The sequence below is a fragment of the Phodopus roborovskii genome, unplaced genomic scaffold (genome assembly GCF_943737965.1).
Source record: "Phodopus roborovskii unplaced genomic scaffold, PHOROB, whole genome shotgun sequence".
NCBI classification, from domain to species: Eukaryota; Metazoa; Chordata; class Mammalia; order Rodentia; family Cricetidae; genus Phodopus; species Phodopus roborovskii.
Genome location: NW_026126480.1, coordinates 35,617,462 through 35,627,852, shown reverse-complemented (window position 1 = coordinate 35,627,852; position 10,391 = coordinate 35,617,462). Strand labels below are relative to the sequence as shown.

The window sequence follows — 10,391 nt, the reverse complement described above, 5'->3', positions numbered from 1 at the left end:
ATTACTTCATTCTTATTTCCCAGCTGGACTCCCCACCGTTTTCTCCATCATGCAGCTTAAAACTGAGAAGAGGAGCCAGGCAGAGGTGACAGAGTTGCTGGCTAGCACAGCTGTGGCTGTGTCCAGCTTGATGGTGGTGGGGGTAGGGCGAAGCTGCTGTGCAAAAATGCAGGCACCACCCAGGCTCATTGGCTCTAAGGTGTGGTGCAAAGGCATGGTGCACTGTCTTCTCAGAGTTCCCAGAGAACAGTTTTTGGTGTGGCAATTTGGCAAATGTTGATATTTTCTAATACAAGCTTGAAATTTTGCTTTTCAAGACAAATACATCTATTTCTGTGTAGAGTTATTGAGAGCATTCTGGAGTGTTTGTTTTGGTTGGTTGGTTGGTTGGTTTTGTTTGTGAGCTTGGTTATGGCAGTTTGAATAAAAATGGTCTGCACAGGCTCATGCATTTCAGAACTTAGTTACCAGTGAGTGGCACTGTCTGAAAGGTGTGCTCTGATGGAGGGAGGGAGTGTGTCATGGAGGTGGGCTTTGAGGTTTCAAAAGCCCGTGCCAACCCCTCTAGTTTTGTCTACAGACCATGAGGTAGTCCTCCGTTACTGCTCCTGGGTCTGCCTGCCTGCCAAGCTTCCTGCCACGATGTTAATGGACTAAACCTCTGAAACTGTAAGCAAATCCTTGTTGACAGACTTTTCTTTGGGCCACCAGCTCACAAAAAATGACATGGAGACTTATAAATTATAAAAGCTCAGCCCACAGCTTAGGCTTGTCTCGCTAGCTCTTATAACTTATATTAATCCATTTCTATTCATTTATGTGTTGCCATGTTACTCTTCTCTGGCATCTCTCGCTTCCTCTGCTTTCAGCAGGCAACTTTGCCCTTCTTCCCAGCGTCCTCTGTGCTTTGAAATCCTGCCTAGCTAATGGCCATTCAGCTTTTTTATTAAACCAATCACAATGATACATCTTCACAGTGAACAAAAAGATTATTCCACATATTCTTGGTCATGATGTCTCTTCACGGGAATAGAACAGTAACTGAGAACTGGCTTTGGTGGAACTGCCAGGTAACTTGCCTAAGTGTGGTGAATTCATTGGGTTTCACTTGAATTTCAGTAGGTGTTGATATTGGGGAAAGTCTTGCAGAGCAACATAAGAGTTTAGACAACTGTATAATAACAGAAGAACAAGATGTAATCATTAATTTATAAATGTTGGGTTTAGTGTTTCAGTACAGGCACTAGTGTTCATCAAACCTTTTATTTTGGAACTTACAATATGTTAAGGCTTATTGCCAATTCCAAAGGAAACCTCATTTCTTGTCTCTTTTGTCACTGCTCACGTTCATAGCTACATGCTGTGGGACCCTCTCCTATTCCTTTGACACACTCAGAATTGTGTGATGCTGCAGAGTGGGGAATCTGAATGGCTTAGTGAAAACACACCAACATAAAGGAACCGCTACATTTTCCCATGAGGCCTCCTTCAACATCCTTCCCACATGGTTCAGTGGGGTTTTGGTGTTTGTTAGTGCTGCATGATAAACTTGAAGAATTATTTAATATTGGTATTACAGGTGGGAGGTGGTTCATCATATTAACTTGAGAAATGTATTCATTGAATTCATGAGACATACAAACTACATAGTTGCCATGTATGTGTTCTGATTGTGTGGGATGCTAACAGGAGAACACAGCTGTTCTCTAAGCTCTGAACTGAAGACTGGCCCTCCTCTGTTTAGGAAGCAGTGGTGGAGGAAAGGACATCCACTTAGGCAGCCAGATCAGCCAACTGAATCAACAATGTGGCCAATGCCACAGCCAGATTACCCTCACATCCTATTGTCAGTGTCTGTTCAAGTGCCAGTCCTGAAATAAAGCAAGGCTCTTGTCAAGGGTTTAAATATTAACCTTCCGATCAGCTTTGTCAATTTGACATGGCCTAGAATCATCTGAAGAGAAAACTTCCATTGAGGAAATACCTAGATCAAATAAGCCTGAGGCATCCCTAGTGGTGGTTTGGGGGGTCCTGACTTGCTAATTGGTGAAGAAAGTTCCCAGTCCACTATGGGAAGCACCATCCCTTGGTAAGTGCTCCCATGCTGTCTTAAACACTGGCTAAATGTGAGCCTAGTGAGCCAGCTAGTGAGCAGCATCTTCCATGGCTCCTGCTGTGCTTTCTTGGCTGTCAGTGAGTTCCTTGGGCTTCAGGACCTGTGTTGAGTTCCTGCCCTGACTTCCCTCTAGGAAGGACTATGAGCTGGAAATGTGAAGATGAAAAAAGCCTCCTACTCTCCTACATCGCTTTAAGCCAGAATGTTTTATCACTGCAACAGAAAGGAGACTACAACAATGGATTTTCTTGCCAATTAGACCGAGAACCATTTAAGAAGACATTTCATTTATTGTAGATAGTATGTGTTGTTTCTGTTATAAAACTCTTAAATTTGTGATGAAAATTACATAATGCTGACTCTTAGAAATGCAAGAATTCCTATGGCAGACCTGCATGGGTTCAAGCCAAATAAGGTCCCTGTCTTGAAAAGGGCAACTGCTTGATACACATAATTGCTTAGCATGGTCTTAACTTTATCTGAGGACACCAAATGGTAATTGACTCCCCTTAGGGAAACAACAATAGATCAAAGGAATGATTGTAACCAAATCTCTTTTGGCAAACTGATCAATTTAATGGCACACAATCAACTTATGGACAATCACACCACCCAAGAAAAGTATTTCCCTGAAAGTTTTAACTTCTATATCTTCAGGGTGGAGCAGGGACTTCTGATGTCCTCTCCAAATAAAGGAAATAAACCTGTTTAGTTTTTGTTTGTTTGTTTTGTTTTGTTTCTCCTCTTTTATTAATTCATTTTTTATGTTCCAAACCCAGTTCCCCCTCCCTCCTGTCCTCCTACTTCCCTCACTCCCCCCTCCTCCCATCTGCTCCATGGAGAGGGTAAGGCCTCCCATAGGAAGTCTACTAAGTCTGTCCCATCATTTCATTGAGGCTGGACCAAGGCACCTCTCCATCCCCATATCCCTGTGTCTGGGTTGAGTTAGGTATCTCCTCATATAGAATGGGCTTCACTAAGTCAGTTTGTGCATTAGTGTTAGATCTTGGACCCACTGCCAGTGGCCTCATATATTGTCCCAGTCACACCATTGTCACCCATATTAAGGGAGTCTAGTTCAGTCTTATGCAGGTTCCCCATTTGTCAGACCTGAGACAGTGATCTCTCACTTGCTTGGGTCAGCTGATTCTGTGGGTTTGCCCAACTATGGTCTTAACTCCTTTGTTAATATTATCACTCCTTCCTCATACTTCGATTGTACTCCAGGAGCTCAGCCCAATTGTTAGTTGTGGGTTTCTGCATCTGCTTACTTCTGTTTCTGGAAGAAGATTCTAACTTCTCTAGGATTGTGGATTGTAGGCTGAATACCTTTTGCTTTATGTCTGGTATCCACTTATGAGTGAATACATATATTTGTCTTTCTGGGTCTGCACAAGTATTCTTAAGTTGCTGTTTAATATACCGGTTGTCCCAACATTCCAAAGACATATGATAGAGTAGATATTTTTTTTTCTTTTCTTGTTTTGAGACATGGTTTCTCTGTGCAGCCCTAACTGTCATAGAACTCACTCTGTAGACCAGGCTGGCATTGAATTCACAGAGATTCTCCTGCCTCTGCCTCTTGAGTGTTGAAATTAAAAATGTATGACATCACTCGGTGTTTAGCAGGCATTTCTTAGAAGTTTACCAGGAGTTGTCATCATTATCTCTTAAGTATAAATAAGCAAGCTTGACAAGGTGGTGCACACCTTTAATCCCAGCACTCAGGAGGCAGAGGCAGATGGATCTCTGTGAGCTCAAGGCCAGCCTGGTCTACAGAGATAGTTCCATGATGGCCAGGTTACACAGAGAAACTCTATTCTGGCACTCCCCCCAAGATGATAATAATAAAATAAATAAGCTTTATCCTACAAACACCTTTATTAATACAGCTCAGGGATTACTATGTACAGTGCTGATGGTATCATATAACTGATTATATGATTACCTGATTGTTAAAAAGATGACTTGGGTGCTAGAGGGATGGCTCAGTAGTTGAAAGATGAACTGCTCTTCCAGAAGATCTGGTTCAGATCTCAGCAGTCACATTAGGAGGTCTACAACCACCTGTAACTCCAGCTCCATTGTATCTGATACCTTCTTCTGGTCTCCGTAAGCACCCACACTCGTGTGCATGTATTCACACAGAGGTACATACACAGGTATAAAAATGAAATATATTCTAAAATGATGACCTAAATGACATTATAAAAATATTTGATAAGCAAAATGGTTTACTTATTTGATAAGTAAAATGGTTTACTGATAATCTTTAAATAATCTTGCAACAACAAAATATCCCTTGAAAATTAGCTTTTGTATTTTGTGTAGACGATAAAGAAAATTCAACCAGTTGTGGTGGTATATGCCTATAATTCCAGGACTTGGGAACTAGAGAAGTTCATCAAGAGTTATCATCAACTACACAGAGTTCAAAGCCAGCTTAGACTAGACTACACGAAACCTTATTTTGTTTTTTAAAAGTCCTGGGTATAGTGGCACATGCCTTTAATCCCTGCAATCAGGAGGCAGAAGCAGGCAGATATCTCTGTGTGTCTGAGGCCAGCCTGGCCTACATAGAGAGTTCCAGGACAGCCAGAGCTTGAAGTAAACAGACAAACAAAAAAACATCCCCTCATAAAAGCATTTTTATATTGAGAGATACAAATTGCATATGCAGTTCAATGTGATGTTTTGATATATACTTACAATATGGAATAAGAATGCAAATCTATGATTACATTCTATTTTATGTGGTGAAAACACTTTGAAACTATTCTTTAGCCAGGCGTGATGGTTCATACCTGTAATCCTAGCATTGAGGGGCTAAGGGAAGGGGTTGCTTAGAGTGTGAGATCAATCTGGCCTATACAGTAAGATCCTATCCAGCCTGGCCCTGACCCTCCCCCAAAAAAACAAGGCCAGCTGGTGGCATCACATACCTTTGATCCTAGCATTTGGGAGGATAGTGAAGGCAGGGTGATCTGCTACACAGAGAAACCCTATCTTGAAAAACAAACAAACAAAAAACAAAAACAAAAAGCTGAGCTTAGTAGTGGCCCATAGCTTGAACATTTGGGGGGAGGCTGGTGGGACTCCTTCAATTCTGATGCCAGTCTGGTCTACACAGTGAGTGCCAGTCCTTCCTTGGGCACACAGCAAGGCTGTATCTCAAAAACAAACACAACTATTCCTTTAGCAACTCAGGAGTGCATGGTGCACTGTTATTACCAGAACTGTTCTGTGCAACAAACCTCTCCTTTCCCTCCTGTCAAATAGGAGAAGCTTTGTACACTTGAATCACCATCTTATCTTTCCTCAGACACCCCCTCCTTTAGCCTCTCAGAATCATCTGTTTTCTTTCTTTCTTTCTTCCCTTCTTCCTTCCTTCCTTTCTTTTTTTAAGGTCTATTTATTTAGTATGCATACTGTGTTCTGCCTGCATTGCCTGCATGCCAGAAGAGGGCATCAGATCTCATTACAGTTGGTTATGAGCCACCATGAGGGTGCTGGGAACTGAACTCAGGACCTCTGGAAGAGCAACAATTCTCTTACCCTCTGAGCCATCTCACCAACCCCAGAATCACCTATTTTCTACTTCCATGAGTTGAATATTTTTAGATTCCATATGTAAGTGAAATGATGTACTTTCTGTCTTTGAGGAGGGAGGCTGGCTTATTTCACTTCGCATAATGAACTCCAGGTTCATGCATACTGTTACAAATGACTGGATTAGGATTAAAGCTATAATAGATAAATGAATTATTAGTGTATAAATAATGAAATTCCAAGGATGGGAGGCTATACATGTGTAAAATGAAAAGAAGGCTGTAGAAGGGATTGAGAATAATAATAATAACACTTGTTGTTTGGTACCAATAAGTTGAGAATGGAGATGTAAAGGACAACAGGAATGATGAACCGAACAGGAAAAGGCATCTAAAGGACTGGCTGATGCCAAAAGTTCAAAAGAGAATGGTGTTTTCCATCTTTAGCCACCAGAAGGTCATTAATTTAGATCAAGTTTCTGGGAATTGGGAAAAGTTGAGGCTAAGCTGTAGTTGATTTAGAAGTGAGTGGGAAATGAGGAATACTTGCAGCAGATGTTTGATTCCAGAATGCCATACAAAAAGTCAGTTCTTGGGGACAGCAGCTCTGGGTCCCCTCCCCATCTGGGGAGTCTGTCTCTTTGTTGTTTTGCTGTATATATATGCTTTGCTTTCAATAAAAATCTGGCTGAGCACTGGGAGGTGGTACCCCACGCCTTTAACACTGGCATTCAGAAGACAGAGGCAGGTGGATCTCTGTGAGTTCAAGGCCAGGCTGATCTAGTAAGTTCCAGAATGGCCAGCGCTATTACTTGTTCGAGAAATCCTGTCTCAAAAGAACAACAACAAAAATTCTGAGTCTTGAGAAAGAAAAAAAAAGGTCAGTTATAGGACAATAGAGAGAGACACGACCATGATGAAACCGAAAGATAGAGAAAGAAGCTGAAGATTCTGGAAAACGTTGCTTTTAACAGTCTTTTTATATTTTTAGATAACGTGTAAGATGGCTGGATATTATGCTCCTAAAGGCTGCCTCCTCCAGGGAGCACAAGCAATCTCGACACTGGGGACCTCGCATCCTTAGTCTTTCTGCCTCAGTTCTGGCTATGCCTGACTCCCTCATCGGAGTGTGGTGCCAGAGGCAAGGGAAGGAAGCCCAGGCAAGCGACCAGAGAGCTCTTCTGTCTCTGGGAGCGACTCACTTCCGCTCCCACTGTGTCCTGCAAGCTGAATCATGGTTCACACTGACAATGAGTTACAAGGCACTAATAGTTCTGGATCCTTGTGTAGTCTTGATGTTCACAGAAGAATTCCTATAAAACTCATCTCCAAGCAAGCCATCAGTGTTAAACTTGCACGTCGAACTCAAAGGACTATTAGTAGGATGCCTGCAAAGGCCCCACCAGGTGATGAAAAAGAATTTGATTATAATGAAGAACAATGGTATGACTGTAAAGGAGGCGAACTCTTTGGAAAACAACGAAGATTTCCTGGATATGTTTTTGGGATTGAGACAGGGTTTCTCTGTATTGCTTTGGAGGCTGTCCTGGAACTAGCTCTGTAGACTAGGTTGGACTTGAACTCACAGAGATCTACCTGCCTCTGCCTCCCGAGTGCTTGGATCAAAGGCGGGTGCCACCAACACGGGGCTTTTTTTTTTTTTTTTTTTTTTTTTTGGATTCTAAGATAAACATCTTAGGTGAAAAGGATCATACTCCAGTTCATTTCTGTGACAAATGTGGATTGCCTATCAAAGTCTATGGGAGAATGATTCCATGCAAGCATGCCTTTTCCTATGACTGTGCTATTTTACATGGGAAAAAGGGAAATAAGATGAGCACAGGCTATAGTGATCCTGTGCAGCGGAATGAACAGTGTACACGAGGCTCTCTCTTCATGTGTGGCATTGTTCAAGGTTGCAAGAGAACAACCTACCTGTCTCAGAGAGACCTACAAGCTCATATCACCCATCGCCATATGAGAGCTGGAAAGCCTGTTACCCATGCTTCACTTGAGAATGTCCATCCTCCTATTGCCCCACCACCAGCCGACATCCCTGATCAGTTCTTAATGCCACCAGACAAGCATCACGTGCGCCTCCGAAGCAGCACATCATGATGCTACCACCTCCTTTGCAGCATGTGCCACACGAGCACTATCATCAGCCACTCGAGGATATTTGCGCTCCTCCGGCAGAATTGTCCATGGCCCTACCTCCACCTCGTTCTGTCAGTCAGGAAACCTTTCATATTTCAACAAGAAAGCACAGCAATTTAATAACTGTCCCTACTCAGGACGACTCAAGTTCAGGTGCGAGAGAACCACCACCTCCTGCCCCAGCACCTGCTCACCACCACCCCAAGTACCAGGGCCAGCCAGTGGTGTCTCATCCTCATCATATTCCTCCTCCACAGCAGCACTACGCACCACCCCCTCCTCTCCACCACCAATGCCACCAAAGCCATCCAATGCCACACCCTCCCCAGGCTGTAGGTATTCCTCACTCTGCTCCACCACCAATAACCCCTCCCCCTGAACATATCATTGCCCAGATGCCACCTTATATGAATCATCTTCCTCCAGGACACCCCAGCATGGTGGTCCACCTGTAACTGCACCCCACCCTCACCATTACAATCCTACCTCTTTACTCCAGTTTACTGAAGATCAAGGAACTCTGAGCCCTCCATTTACACAACCAGAAGGAATGAGTCCTGGTGTATAGCCTGCACCACCAGGATGGCCACCACCTACATAAATGCAGGGCCCACCTTCTCAAACCCCACTACCTGGATCACATCATCCAGATCAAACAAGATACAGACCACATTACCAGGGATAATAGTGTTTTGAACTGAAGATATGACAAGGAAAAAGATTAAATTAATCGATCTTTTAATTGAGCTTTGACTGCTGGGGAAAGGAAAAATTACCTCTCATGAGGTGGCTATAAAAAGTCTTGTCCCTTAAAATGGTTTTAAATTTTGGCCTTAGGATTGCTTTCAAATACTATACGGTAGTGCAGATATGTGGCTCGGTTGAGCACAACTGTATCTTAGCAACTGTTACTTTGTTGTGGTAAATTGACCCAGAAATGGCCATTTGTAAAAAGAATTAATTTTTTTCGATGTTCCATTTTCAAAATTACTGCTTTTATTAAACCCAATATTGAGTTTTTCTTGTGATGCATTTTTGTTAACCTAAATAGGATTACATTCAAGATGGTTGTAAAGGAAAAAAAGGTATCTGGGTGTTATGGTACATGTATTAATCCCAGCACTAGAGAGCCAGAGCCAGAGGCAGGGGGTTTGCTGTGAGTTCAAGGCCAGCCTGGTCTACACAGTGAGTTTCAGGACAGCCAGGACTACATAGAGGGATCTTGTTTCAAAAAACAAAAATATAAAACAATCAGCAGCAACAACAAAAAATTCAGAGTGATGGAAAGTTTTTACAACATCAAGCTGAAAGTTTCTGTCCATGAATTCAGCAAAAAAATAATAACCAAAAATTCAAACAACCCAGTTTCCATTGCTATGATAATGAAGTTAACCAAAAGTCATTATGCCATAACCAGTGAGTTCTTTATTGTGTGGAATGTGGTCCTATTCTAGAACTGTAAATAATGCCAACCACTGTCTTTAAATTGAGCTGGGTGAGGTGGCACACAACTTTGATTCCTGTTTTTAATCCCAGCACTCAGGAGGCAGAGGCAGAACTGTCTCTGTGAGTTTGAGTCCAGCCTAGTCTACATAATGAATTCTGGGACAGGCAGGGTTACATAAAGATACTATGTCTCACAAAATAAAATATAACCAAAACTTTAAATTGTAATACCCCTTTGACAGATGAAACATAATTTCTAAACCTTGACTTTTGTTTTGTTTTGTTTTGAGAGAGGGTTTCTCTGTGTAACAGCCCTGCCTGTCCTAAAACTCACTCTGTAAACCAGGCTGACCTCCAACTTGCAGAGATCCACCTGCTTCTGCCTCCTGAGTGCTGAGATTAAAGGCATGAGCTACCACTACTGCTGGGCATTTAAACCTTGGCCAGGCAATGGTGGTGCATGCTCTTAATCCCAGCACTGGGGAGGCAGGGGCACACAAAACTCTGAGTCTGAGGCCAGCCCAGTCTACAGAGTGAGTTTCTGGACACCCAGGGCAACACAGAGAAACTCTTTTCTTTCTTTCTTTCTTTCTTTCTTTCTTTCTTTCTTTCTTTCTTTCTTCCTTCCTTTCTCTTTCTTTCTTCCTTCCTCCCTTTCTCTCCCTCACTCCCTCCCTCTCCTTTCTTCTTTTCTTCTCCTTCCCCCCTCCTTCCTTCCTTCCTTTCTTTTTTTTTTGGAGACAGGGTTTCCCTGTGTAGCCCTAGCTATCTTGGAACTCATTTTGTAAATCAGGCTCAGGCTAGCCTTGAACTCAAGAGATCCAGCTGAGAAACCTTTTCTTCAAAAACAAAAACAGAAGGTCATGGTTTAAAGTAGCAAAAGTAGAAGCAGGCGTATCTTATGATTTCGAGGCCAGTCTCTAGTGTAGCAGTATAAAACCCAGCACTCGGGAGGCAGGGGCTGGCGGATCTCTGCGAGTTCGAGACCAGCCTGGTCTACAAGCGCTAGTTCCAGGGCAGCCTCTAAAACACAGAGAAACCCGGTCTCGAAAAACAAAACAAAAAACCCAAAGACCAAAAAAACATAAAAACTTTATCCCGGCTGGCAGTTGCAGGGAAAAGTA

The 10,391-nt window shown here is 42.7% G+C and overlaps 1 pseudogene; it reads left to right on the top strand.

Moving 5' to 3' along the window:
- The first annotated feature begins 6,898 nt into the window (after window positions 1–6,898).
- On the top strand, window positions 6,899–8,506 carry LOC127227782 (E3 ubiquitin-protein ligase Hakai-like; annotated as a pseudogene).
- Window positions 8,507–10,391: the final 1,885 nt, after the last annotated feature.